The sequence below is a fragment of the Phoca vitulina genome, unplaced genomic scaffold (assembly GCF_004348235.1).
Source record: "Phoca vitulina isolate PV1807 unplaced genomic scaffold, GSC_HSeal_1.0 scaffold33, whole genome shotgun sequence".
NCBI lineage: Eukaryota > Metazoa > Chordata > Mammalia > Carnivora > Phocidae > Phoca > Phoca vitulina.
In genome coordinates, this window is record NW_022589736.1 from 7,993,445 (window position 1) to 8,007,705 (window position 14,261).

Here is a 14,261-nt window from a genome sequence, read left to right on the forward strand (position 1 = left end):
GAAGTTTTAAAAATCAGATCAAAAGTCTTCCAACTTTATATTGTCTATAAGAAGCCCACTTTATTTATTTTTTTTAAAGATTTCGTTTATTTATTTGACAGAGAGAGACACAGCAAGAGCAGGAACACAAGCAGGGGGAGTGGGAGAGGGAGAAGCAGGCTTCCCGCCGAACATGGAGCCCGATGTGGGGCTCGATCCCAGGACCCTGGGATCATGACCTGAGCTGAAGGCAGGCGCTTAATGACTGAGCCACCCAGGCGCCCCAGGAAGCCCACTTTAAATATAAGGACACATACAGATTAGAAGTAAATGGATGGAGAAAAATACACAATGCTAACACTAATTGAAAGAAACCAGGAGTAGCTGTATTAATTTCAGACAGAGCAGACTCCAAAGCAAGGAAAGTTATCAGGATAAAGAAGAGCTTTACATGATGATAAAGAGGTCAATTCTCCAAGAAGTTGTAACAATTCTTAATGTGTACACCCCTAATAGCAGCATCAAAACTATGTGAGCCAAAAACTAATAGAACTGTGAGGTTTATAGATTAAACCACTATCACGGTTACAGACTTCAACACTGCCCTCTCAGAAATGGACAGATTCAGCAGGCAGAAAATCAGCAAGGACCTAGCTGAACTTAACAACACCTTCAATCAAATGGATGTAATGGATTTGTAGACTACTTCATTCAACAAGAGCAGAATACACATTTTTCTCAGGCTCACATGAAACATTCACCAAGATAGATCATGTTATAGAACATAAAACATCTTAACAAATTAAAAAAAAATAGAAATCATACAATGCTGCTCTTACACCACAATGGAATTAAGCTAGAAATCAGTAACAGAAAGATAACTGGAAATTCCCTGAAATATGTGGAGATTAAGCCATAAATTTCTAAATAGCACATAGTTGAAAGGAGAAATTTCAAAATATTTTGAACCAAGTAAAAATGAAAACACAACTTATCAAAATTTGTGAGATGCAAAGAAAGCAGTGCTGAGGGAAATTTACAACATTGAGTGGCTGTATTAGAAAAGATGAAAGATCTAAAATCAGCCATGTAAGTTTCCACTTTAGGAACCTCAAAAAAGAAGAGCAACTTAAGGCTAACATAAGCAGAAGGAAAAAAAATGGTAAGAATTAGAGCAGATATCAATGAAGTTGAAAACAGGAAATCAGTGAAACCAAAAGCGGGTTCTTTGAAAAGATCAATAAAATCAATAAGCTTCTAACCAGGCTAAGAAAAAAGAGAAGACAAAAAATTAAATATCAGAAATGAAAGGGGACATCACTACCAATATGAACATTAAAAGGATAATAAAGAAATACTATGAACAACTCTATGCCCACAAATTTTATGCCTACTTCCTTGAAAAACATAACCTGCCAAAACTCACACTTACAAAAGTAAATATACTCTTTTCATACAAACCAGCAATCACACTCCTTGGTATTTAGCCAAAAGGGTTGAAGAGTTATGTGCACACAAAAACCTGCATACAAAATATTTTATAGCAGCTTTATTCATAATCGCCAAAACTTAGAAGCAACCAAAATGTCCACCAGTAGGTGAATGGATAAACAAACTATGGTCCATCCAGCCAAAGGAATATTATTCAGCACTAAAAAAGGAATGAGCTAACAAGCCATGAAAAGATATGGAAGAGCTTTAAATGCATATTACTAAATGAAAGAGGCCAATCTGAAAAGGCTCCATACTATGTGATTCCAGTTATATGACATTCTGGAAAAGGCAAAACTATGGAGACAGTAGAAACATCAGTGGTTGCCCGGGATTGGGGGTGGGGAACAGGATGAAACGGGCAGAGCACAGAGGACTTCTAGGGCAGTGAAACTACTCTGTATGATACTATAATGGTCATGTCCTTATTGATTTGTCTGAATCTATAGAATGCTCCAGAATATTTTTAGGGTTTATCTCCCACTCTCTGTGGCTCATGTGTCTTACAAAGTCTTCCCACAGGCCAGCCATTTCTTGCTCATCTGGCCTGATTAGCAAAATATGTTGGCTAACTGAACATAATAATAATAATAATAATAATAATAATAATAATATGCATGGGATGTTCTGCAGGATGTCTCAGCCATCCAGATCTTTTCACGAATTATAACAGAGAGCAGGAGAGTTAACATGGTCCTGGGGCAAAACTGTAAATGTAGATTGTTGTCTCTTATAACTAGTCCTGATTGAAATGGAGAAGAATTCATTGGCCAAATCATAATGCCACCTGCTATGTCCCTGAGGCGGCCTTAATCTGCTCTGGCAAAAATATCATATTTATTATGGTAGCTGCAACTGAGGCTTCTATGTGTTTGACTTTACGGTAGTCTACTATTATTTTTCAGGATCTGCATGATGTTTTCCAAGGTCAGACTGGTGAATTTAATAGAAATATGATGAGCACTACCACCCTGCATCATTTAGGTCAGGGGTCCACAAATTTTGGCCCACGCCTATATCTGACCTGTTGCCTGTTTTGTATAGCCTTTGAGCTAAAAATGGTTTTTACATTTTTAAATGGCTGGGACAAAATCAAAAGAATATTTTATGACACATGAAAATTATATGAAACTCAAATTTCAGTGTCTATAAGTAAAGTTTTACTCAAACTCAGAAATGTTATTTCATGGACATATTTTCCATAGCTGCTTCTTGCTGCGATAGCAAAGACAAATGGTTGTGCTAGATAGAGACCGTATGGCCTGCAAAGCCTAAAATATTTACCAACTCCGGCTTTATATCCTTAAACGTGGCACTCAGCTTTGCCGTCCTTCCCTTTCCCTGGGCCATGGTATTGCTTTCTATCTGGATCTGGGAGGAGGGAGCTTCAGAAACTTTTTTCTGCCTTTCCCACGATAATGACCCTCATGCATAGGCCAAGGAACCAACATGGGGACTATGCCAGTTCTCCCGTACCTCAATCTCAACTGCACATTCGGAAATTGGGAAAATGGGTCACTGGGTGGGTCCATGTAGGTGGACTTTGGCCAGGACTCCATTTATTATCTGTTCTCTTGTACCCCAACTTGCACAAGGGGGCATGATAGCCCTTCAGGTCTCCAGGTCTCCATGTCAATAATAATCCTCAAAATTTTTTTTGTTATTTCTCTTTCCCTAGTACAGTTGCCTAAGTAAAGGGCCACAGGTCCCTTGGGTGAAGGACTGGGGAATTATTATTTTGTGTACTTGCAGAGACGTCCTCTTCTTCCTGGGGAATGAGCCTCCTCTTCTGTTGATGGGTCCTGGCTCTGATAACTGACTCAGGCCTGGAAATTGGGCAAGGGATGATGGATTTTTATGAGGGTGACTTCTCTCAGCCACCTGGTCAATCAGCCTTCGTTTCTTCGGATGTTTACAAAATGAGTATCCTTGCTGGCTGCCCAGCTAGGCTTTCTCATAGCAACGGGGGCCCCTGTAATAGAGGCCAGGTGCTGGCTCTTCTGCACCAGAAGACAAGGGGCACGGGGACTATGGGATGAGGAGGTGCAATGAGCACAATGAGGAGCGGGGTGGATGGACAGGCAGCCATGCAAGCCTGACCTGAAGACTTATGGAGCTGGTTGCTGGAATATGACATCCCTAGGGGCAGAGCCCCTGGCTGGATTGTGCTGCTCCTCAACCCTAGGTAGAGACTAATGGCTAGAGGGTACATAGGGAAATGATTCTGTGCTGTGGAGAAAAAGTCTTTGTATTGTCTTAAAACAAGGGGAAATGCTAGCTGGGCAGAGTTTTCAGGGTTCTTCTCCCTTTTACTTACTCAGGAGAGCCCCTTTGTAAGCTACTAGGGAATTTCTCTGGCTTTCAGACTTGGCTTTCAGACTTGGCTTTCAGTTCCCTATTAAATGCCCACAGGCTTTTATTTGTTCTTTGTAAAAAAAAAAAAAATCAATGGAACCTAGGAATAGCCATTTGTTATGGTCTGGATGTTTGTATCTTCCATACCCCCAAATTCATTATGTTGGAATCCTAACCCCAAAGGTGATGATGTTAGGAGGTGGAGCCTTTGGGAGGTGACTGGGTCATGAGTGTGGAGCGCTCGTGAATGGGATCAGTGTCCTTATAAAGAAGACCCCAGTGAGCTCCCCCGTCTCGTCTGCTATGTGAGAACTTCGCAAACACCTGCCCCTCGTGGCAGCTAGTGCATTCCCCTCCCCTGGTGTACCCTTCCCATTCACCTAGACAGCGCTCTAAAACTACAACTCCGCTCACGCCCATTTAGGTTTGCCAACTTTTCTCAGCCTTGCCATGTTTTCAGCTGGGTCTATTATCAGATGTCCCATTTCCACTGAAACCTTTGCACTAATTTCCTGAGCACAAGCCACCTAGGTTTCACCTCTTGTTTCCCCATCCTATCTTCCCTGATATCTCTGCTTTGAGTTTCTATTTACAGAGGCCAATGCTTCATTACATTTTATTTTTTTATTTTTTATTTTTTTAAGATCTGTTTACTAGAGAGAGAGAGAGAGAGCGAGGGCGAGGGCGAGCACACAGAGGGAGAGGGAGAAGCAGACTCCCCACTGAGCAGGGAGCCTGATATGGGACTCGATCCCAGGACCCTGGGATCATGACCGCTCATGGCAGACCCAGGACCCTGGGATCATGACCGCCAAAGGCAGACGCTTAACCGACTGAGCCACCCAGGCGTCCCGCTTCATTACATTTTAAAAATTCATGGCAATATGTTTGGTCCCAGGACTCATCTGTGATGGTGCAATATTTTTTCGGATAATTTTATTTCCTTCCCTTTTTTCTTGGTATGACTTGGTATTGATCTGTGCTGGGAACATTTTCCATTTTTGTTGAAATTTCAGTGAGTCAAGCCCTTTTTAAACAAGACCTTTGCAGAGGGCTTGGGTAGGGAATATCCTGGGGTCATGGTCCAGAGTAGCAGAACTTCTTAGGCATGGGGAGTAGGTGTTGGAGTCCGTTCTTTTCTTTTAACCTTTATTTCTCTCCGTCAGCGGCTGCAAGGATACTCACAGTTGCTTTTTCTTCCCTCTACCCTTCCTCAGTTACAGACAGCTTCCTGCAAAAGTGCTTTTCCTCAGCCACCCCACTTCCTCTGCTGCTCCTGTGTTTTATTTCTACCGGTTCCAACACAGGAATGTTGGTGTTGCTCGTCGGTGTAAGTCACTTACTCTGGAGAGCTGTGTTCTCTTGGTATATGAGGTGGTGGGCTGCCAGGAACTTAATCCTGTGCTGTTTTTCCTTCCCTGAATGTAGCACCCTTCCCTAGAGTCCAGAGTCAGAGATACATTCTTCATAAGGACGGAGTTTGTGTTTCTATTTGTGATCCATCTGCAGCTTTAGGTAGACATGTGAGAGGATAAAAGAGCAGTACCAACTGTACCTTTCTCTTTTAAAACTGGAGGGCTTGTTCAGCCTTGGCTTTGATATTCAAAGTTAGATAAAGTTCCTAGTTTCTGAACCATAATACTGATCTTGGATGAATTTCTAAGAAACGGGGCTCAGAAATTCCAAGATGGAACTCAATAAAATCTAAGGAGGCAGCCAAGAATTTTAAGTCCTCCTGCAATGCTAGAAATAAAACATTACCTCAGACTTAACCTTTTTCGCTATATGAACATGGTATGTCGCAGTGAGCTTGGTCTCTGTGCATGTTTGTTTAGTGGTGTAAGGCATAGAGTTTAAGAGAACAAGTTTTGGAATCAGGGAGCTCTGGGTTTCTATATTTAGAACCTTGGGAAAATAATTTCTCTTGGCTGCCATTTCTTCATCCATAAATGGGGCTGATGATAACTACCTCCTGGGGTTCTTAGGAAGAATAAATTTAGATAATATATGCAAATCACTCAGCCCGGAGCCGGCTACATAGGAAGTGCTTGATAAGTGACATCATCTGCCAGAGCAGGAAGAATGGGAGGGCTCCAAGGGAATATGGAGAGGAAACTCTAGAGTAACATAAACTGTAGAGTTCCAGAGGCATATCTGGTGTAGCCTCACTGTCCTGCTCTTTGTTAAATTGCCTCCTGGTTGGGAGGCAGCTTACTATAATAATAAAAAGCATGCTAACCTTCAACAGAGTCATACAGACCTGGGCGCTCATCACAGTCCAGCCAGTTACTAACTGTGTAACTTCAGCACATTACTTGACCTCTTTGAGAGGGACATTATAACACCTGTCTCAAGGGGTATTTCAAGATCAAAGAGCGGTGATTTATGTTAAAATTCCCAGCATAGGTCAGCACTGGCCCTCTAGGGTTCTATGGATGTCTTACCTCCATGCTAGGCTGTCATCACTCCTCTCTGCACTGCTTTTCTCCATGGAGGAAGAGCATAATTTAAAAGGGTTACTAATCCCTCGAAACCCTCTGATCACAGATAAACTCATTTCCCGATCCTGCCACGTAAGCCATTGATCTGGTTTTGATGACCCGATCACACATTGAGGACCACATTAAGGTTGTAACTCAAAGCTGTACTCATGATCAAAGTTCTGGAGCAAGGCTTGCTTCTGCCCACGCACTGTGGGGATGGCACCAAACGACATGATGGAAAAGATAAGAGACCCCCACCGAGTCATTTGCTCACAGATCAAGCTCTTGTTCTGGCTGCTTGAACAGTGGGAAACTCAGTGTTGGAAAGTGATAAAGACAGTTCATCCTTGTTGTTGTTGTTGTTGTTTTTTAAGATTTTATTTATTTATTTTAGAGGTAGAGAGAGGGAGAGAGAGGAGGAGAGGGACAAGCAGACTCCATGCTGAGCACAGAGCTCGAAGTGGGGCTTGATCCCACGACCCTGAGATCATGACCTGAGTCAAAATCAAGAGTGGAAAGATTAACTGACTGAGCCACCCAGGCATGCTGACAGTTCATAGTTTTATCAACTGTTTTAGGTGAATGTGTATGTAAACTCAGCACCTAAAAAATATCCACATGAAAGTCATAAAACATGCACAAAAATTATGTTTTTTAAAAAGTAAATTTCTTATTGAAAGGGGTAGTTTTCAACTTATTGATGCAATTAAAAACTTATGGAAAATCTGGTCAAACAAACAGAACAAATATCAGTTGGTAGAAAATAAATTTAAAATTGCTTTTTAAGGGGTGCCTGGGTGGCTCAGTCAGTTAAGCATCTGACTCTTGGTTTCATCTCAGGTCATGATCTCAGGGTCCTGAGACTGAGCCCTACATAGGGCTCCATGCTCAGCGCGGAGTCTGCTTCTCCCTCTGCCTCTGCACCTCCCCCTGTGCTTTCTTTCTCTCTCTTTCTCAAATAAATAAATAAAATCTTTTTTAAAAATTGTTCTTTAATTCAGAAAATTCTACAAACCTGTAAAATCTTTTACTGGGAAAACATACAAACAAGCAAAAAATATAAATAAAGAGCTGCTGTGATCCCGCCTATCTGGAGAAACTCAGATGGGCAAATAACCCTTAGTTGCTTTCTCTGTATATATTTACTTATTTTTAAAACAAAAATGGGATCCTTCCATATAAATTGTCACCCAACATAATTCAATTTTACTGAGTCTTTGTTATTGATGTGTAGTTTGTTTCTAAATGTTCACTATTATAAACTTTGCAGAGCAGAAATAGCTGTAGAGAATGACTTGAAAAAAATGTAGGGAAAAAAACAAAGTTTTTACAAAATGGACAAAACTGCTTAGAGATATATAAATGTCAACAGAAGTCATCCTCCGTGGTAGACCAAAAGTATCACTACACACCCAGTCCTTGGTAATTATTATTATTTTAATTTTTTTTTAGAGTGAGAAAGAGAGTAGCATGCGCTCGAGTCGGGGGAGGGGCAGAGGGAGAGAATCCTCAAGCAGACTCCCTGCTGATTGCGGAGCCCTATGCAGGGCTCCACCTCACAACCCTGAGATCAGGACCTGAGCGGAAACCAAGAGTGGGGCGCTTAACCGACCGCACCACCCAGGCACCCCTGGGAATTATTATTTTTGATCAAATTATAATTTTGATCAAACGGTCAATTTACCAACTTGTTTCCTTCCAGTGCACCCAGGCCCTTGTTTCCTCACCTCCTGGCCCTCCCCCATCTCTGTTATCCTGTGTACTGCGTTTCCAGCCAGCCCAAGCATCTCCCTCATCTCCTGTCTTTCTAGAACATCTGCCCTGCTAATCTCTAGTTTTCAGTGAACTCTACCATCTGCTTTCTGCCCTCCTTCCCTCCTACCTCCTGAGCACTGCTCTCTAGCCTGGACTGTCCTTCCCGCCCCTACCTTCTACCCCAAGACAAGCCTCTTGTCTTGTCCCTCTTCTGAATCTCCACATGTATTTATCCTGCCTGCTCCTTGCGTGGCCCTGGCTATCCTCCTCCTCAGATTCTCCATTTGTAAAATAAAGGTCATATCAGTTACCTTTGACAGGAAGTGGCAGAAAGAATGAAGTTTCTAATACACTCGGCAATGAGGGAAAGAAGATTTCCTCCTGGAGTTAAACTAGAAAACTCTCAAACAATGGAGGTGATCACGTCCGTGGTCTATAAGCCAACAAGATGTCTGTAAATGTGTGTTGTCATGATTGGGAAATGCACAGAACTCCAACCAAGAAGAAGGAGGGGAGTGGTAGTACCCAGCAGCAAACCAGAGGCGACTGGCCAATTAGGGAGGCTTGGTAGGCAGCAGATTCCGCTCAGAGGGTCCTGAGATCTCCGCACCTCAGATTCAGGGCTTTTGCACACCCACCCACCCGTGCTTTGATCGGGGGGTGGAGAGACCCAGCCCAGACTCTTTTTTCCAGGGCCCTTCCCCCACTCAGAGCTTGGTAGAGAGCCAGAGAATAACAGAGGCACTCCATAGGGTCATTTTCTTTCCTTTCTTTCTTTCTTTTTTTTTTTTTTTTAAGATTTTATTTATTTATTTGACAGAGAGAGACATAGTGAGAGAGGGAACACAAGCAGGGGGAGTGGGAGAGGGAGAAGCAGGCTTCCCGCTGAGCAGGGAGCCCGAAGTGGGGCTCGATCCCAGCACCCTGGGATCATGACCTGAGCCGAAGGCAGATGCTTAACGACTGAGCCACCCAGGCGCTCCGGTCATTTTGTTTCTTAAATGTTCAGTGGACATATCCTATTTCATCAACGACTTCCCCTCTCCTTGTCCAGGAACCACATTTTAAGTCGGCCTGAAAGCTTAGCCCAAGCCTCTTTTTTCTCTTGGTGCTGCTGAGACAGAGCACTCACTCTGCACTCACTCTGTGTGTGTTCACCTGCTGACTCTAACACTTGCTAACCAAGCCCATGACAAAGTCATTCACCTCGTGAAGGGTCACTTGGAAAAGGGATAATACATCTGACCTTGAACAACACAGGTTTGAACTGCGTCGGTCCACTTACACGTGGATTTGTTTTTTTGATAAATACAGTACAGTACTGTAAATGTATTTTCCATTCCTTGTGATTTTATTTATTTATTTATTCATTAAAAGTGATCTCTATACCCAACGTGGGGCTTGAACTCACGACCCTGAGATCCATAGTCGCATGCTCTACCAACTGAGCCAGCCAGATGCCCCCTTTATGATTTTCTTAATAACATTTTGTTTTCTCTAGTTTATTTTACTGTAAGAATACAGTAAGTATGTGTTAACCGACTGTTTATGTGATCAGTAAGGCTTCCAGTCAATAGTCGGCTATTAGAAGTTAAGTTTTCTGGGAGTCCAAAGTTATATGGGGATTTCCATCTTGTGTGAGGTGAGGGTGGGGTTGGCGCCCCTAAACCTCACGCTGTTCAGGGTTCACTGTACTACAACCACACAGAATAGTTAAAAGTGTTACTCAAATAAAAGCCAGTCCCTCCCTTCCCCTGCCCGGTTTATGTGTGAGGTAACAAAAGGCCAGGGGACCCGACTCCAGAAACTTTGACCCCCCAAAAATGTAGATCATTAGCATATCTTCCTTTGAAGGGCATATTGCAGTATTTTACACAGCGATTCAGGTGGAAAGTTTCTCAGGCTCTAGTATGGATGCCACTCCCACCCACTCCATGGGTGAGAGAGAACAGGCTAAAATCTTATCTTCTCCCACTACCGTGCTACTCTTGGCCCTGTCTCCCTACTGGAAACCTCCATGGGACTTCAGCCCCCACACCTGGCCCACATCACACTCGAGAACACAGACAGCAGCCGAGCCAGCTCATGCTTCCTACTTCACCCTCACTCTCCTGAAAAGGCAGCATCCTAAAGTTTTCAGAGCCCCTGAGAAGTGTGGTTCTTTTCTCACTCTCTGTTATAGACTATGTGTTTATGTGTCCCCAAATGCAGGTGTTGAAGCCTTAACCCCCAGTGTGATGCTATTAGGAGGTGGGGTCTTTGGGAGGCAATCAGGTTTAGATTAGGTCATGAGGATGGGCGCCCAAGATGGGATTAATATGCTTATATGAAGAGAAAGAGACCAGAGCTCGCTCGCTCCATTGTACAGCAAGATGGCAGCCGCCTACACACCACGAAGTGGGCCCTTTCACCAAGAACCAAATCTGCCAGCACTTTGATCGTAGACTTCCAGCCTCTAGAATTGTGACCAAAAAATCAATGTGTGCTGCTCAAGCCACCAAGTCTGTGATATTTTGTTATAGGAGCTTGGGCTGACTGAGACACTCTGACTACTTCTTTCTCAATCTTTATGGGGAATATCTGATGAATGTAATTCTCCACCATGTTACATGAGTATTAAGGTCAAGTAATGTAAGTAGAATGCGAGTTGTATAAGTAAATAGTACGCAGGATTGGATTCTGGATCACAGATTTAGTACTTGTCAAAAAACCGAAAGAGTTGGTTAACCATGGTTGGTTAAAAATCTGTTTCCTTGTAGAAATCTACCTCTCTTGGATTATGTGGATCTTTGCTTGGTGCCAGTTTTGTAGGATGCAGGATGGGAAGATGTGCTTATTTCCAGGCCCTTATTTCCAGCGGCAGGTCACTCCCATTCTCTGCTCATGGTCTAGCTCAGTTTTCACTTTGAGCACTCAATGTGATTTCAGTGATATTCAAATGATTTCTACAGGGTTTGCTCCTTCTAACGTAGCCTGCAAAATACCATGTGCTATAGACTGAATGCTTGTGTCCTCCCAAAATTCATACGTTGAATCCTAATCCCCAGTGATGGTATTAAGAGGTAGGGCCTTTGGGATGTGAGGAGGTCGTGAGAGTTGGAGCCCCCATGAATAGGCTTGATGCCCTTATAAAAGAGATCCTGGAGAGCTCCCTTCCCTCTTCTGACATGAGAACAGACTAAGAAGACATCAGGCAAGCCTTGCTTATTCACGTGGTAGCTTCATGGTCCTATAGGTGCATTCAAATAAATAACAGACTGGCAAGTAAGAAAAGAAGAAGACAATAAGAAGAAGGAACATGGAGAGAATGGCTGGCTGGCTGGTGGGCTGCACTGACAGGTGCACAGACCATCATGGGCCCAGCTTGGGTTTTCTTCTCAAAATTCACCCAGGCCCTGGACAAATAAATCTGTTCACATCTATTTCATCTGTTCACCAGTTCTCTGCCCCTTGGGGAGGAGTGCTGTCTCCTACAATCTGGTCTACCCACCTCCCACCACAGACTGGGTGTAGAGACAGCCCCAGATCTACCTTGTGTCTCTCCAATGAGATCTTAATCTCCTGCTGGGTTGAGTCATTGCCTGTGTGTCTAAACCAAAGTTCCTTCCACTGAGAATTCAGTCTCACCACCTCCTAATCACTGCACATCTTCCTGCCTCTGGGAAGGGCCTGTTTCCTAGAGTTGTACACAGCCTTGGTTCATGCCCTGGCCATCTATTCCTAGTTATGTTACCTGCCTCTAGCAGTCTTCAATATGTCTGCTCCATTTTTTCCTACCCCCTTTTCCTTCTGCTAGACTGAAATGCTACCTGGTTGACCACAGGCTCCTACAAGTAGCAATGCCTTTGGAGAAGTCTTCAGATTCCACAGCTGAGTGTGAACCTGAGAATCAGATCTATGTGTGACCTTGAACCTAAGCCTGATTACATTTGAACCAGCCATCTGGAGTAGGAATGGCTCCCCTGATTTGGAAATCCTCACCTCTAAAATGGAGCTGACCCCCACAAACCTGGGGCTCCAAGCCAACCCTGGAAATGAACCCTCCCAAGCCAGGACTGGTTCCTTCAAAACAATTGAGTGAGCACTCCAGCCCTGAACACATTTGTCTTATTGCCAGAAGGTTCCCCTTCTCAGTGAGGGCTGATCGACACAGCTCTGGGAATGGCCTTACCCTAGGACTGAGGATCTCTGTCCTAATGCCATACTACATTTTATTTAGGATTTTTGCCTTGACAGTCTTAAGTGAGAATGGCTTATAGTTTTCTTTGGGGTATATTTATTAGGTATCACTACTGTGATGGCTCATACAAGAAATTTGAAGCTTTCCTTCATTTTCTATGCCCTGGAACAGCACATTAGGATTCAATGGCCCTAAGGGTTTGGTAAAATTACCCTGTGGACTTGCTGCTATTTTGGACAGTAGGTCTTTGCTCTTCTTCCCTATTTCTCCTCTGATTGTTGGTCTGTTTAAATTTTATAACTTGTCTAAAGCCCATTTTAAGAAATTATACTGTCCTCCAAATTAACTCCTCGATCTAGATTTTCTGACTTATTTGATAAAACTCAACAAAGTCTTCTCTTAACTTTCCTCTGTGTCTGGAGGTCGTTGCTTTGATTCCATACTTTGTATATTTGTACTTTCTTCTTGTTTTCTTGTTTAGCTAACAGCTTACCTATTTACTTTCAAACAATCAGCTCCTGGATTTATTTTTTAGTTATATATTTTTCTGTTCTATACACCATGATTTTAGGCTTTTATCTTTACTCATTACATCCTTCTGCTCTTCAAAGGTATATTTTGTTCTATTTCTACCTTCTTGCATGGGTGCTTAATTCATTTCATTTATCCTAAATCTTTAATTAACATGATCATTTAAAATCATGATCTTAGGAATATGTAGCTAAATCCCATGGGTTCTGATTGGTCATTTTCACTTTCATACTCTTGCAGGTATTTTCTATTTTGTTTTTGTTTTTGATCCAAATGTTATGTGACCCTTTAAAAATTTCTGGGCAGTAGGAATATTTTGTTTCCTGTTTTTTCATTAATTTCTAGTTTTATTGAATTATGATCCTATAATATTATCCATATGGTTCTACTTACTGAGATATATTAAGATTTTGCCTGTGGCCTAAAATATGGCCAACCCTGAATGTTCGCTCCAAGGACACTTGAAAAGATGTAATCTCTGTTTCAGGATACAGAGTTTTACATATTAGATCTACCATATTAAATTAATAATATATTATTGACATATTAATAATATATTACCAAATATCTAATATTAAATATATCAATATATTATTGTTAATAATATATTATTTAATAACTAATATTAAATTAATTATGTACAATTAATATAATAGAATATATTTTTAGGTCTTCTCTATCCTCTTTTACCTCCTGTGCCCTCAGTCTGGCAAAGACTATCAATTATTTCTAACTATTTATTCTTTTTATATCTCCTATAGTGTTTGCTATGAATAATGAAATTATGATATTCGGTGCATAGATATTCCTATTTTTTCCTCATTGTGAATTGCAACTCTTATGATTGTAAAATGCCCTTCTCAATCTCATTTAATGCTTTTTGCCCTGAAATCAGTAAGTTTGTGATCCCTGATTTCTTTATGTTTGCATATTCCTGGTATATCTTTTCCAAAGTTCTTGTGTTTTTGAACTTTCAGAATGACTATTTTATGCATGTTCTTGTGCGTAACATAGAGTTGTGTTACGGCTGGTGCTCCAATCTGGAGTTGCATTTTTCAGACAAGTATGTTGGGCTTATTTAACATTTACTCATGTAAGGTGTTCCGTCTTAGTTCTCGCATGTTGTTTTGTTATGCTTTCTGTTTTGTAACTTTTCCAGACAGCTCACTCTGTGCTCTTGTTTGACTTTGTAGTTGTGTGTATGTGTTTTGATCATTTGAAAGGTTTGCATTTTTGTTCTGGGTTCTGTGATTATAATGACAATGTTACTTGATGTCTTTAATCATCTATTTCTTTAGGTTGTCTATTACCTCCCTACTATATTTCTTTCTTTTCTCCCTTTTCCTACTCACCAGATCTTAGTTGATTATACCTCTTCTTAGTATGTTCCTTTGTAGGAAGATGTGTATTTTGATCTCTCTTATTTGATTTATCAGCTCGAAATATTTTTTATCCCTCGTTATAGAGGTGAAAATCATATTTACACG

The 14,261-nt window shown here is 41.7% G+C and overlaps 1 protein-coding gene across 1 annotated transcript in view; it reads left to right on the plus strand.

Moving 5' to 3' along the window:
- The window catches only part of RBM17 (RNA binding motif protein 17), a 62,847-nt gene that overhangs the window by 20,829 nt on the left and 27,757 nt on the right, over positions 1-14,261 (plus strand). The gene's annotated exons all lie outside the window — the stretch shown is intronic.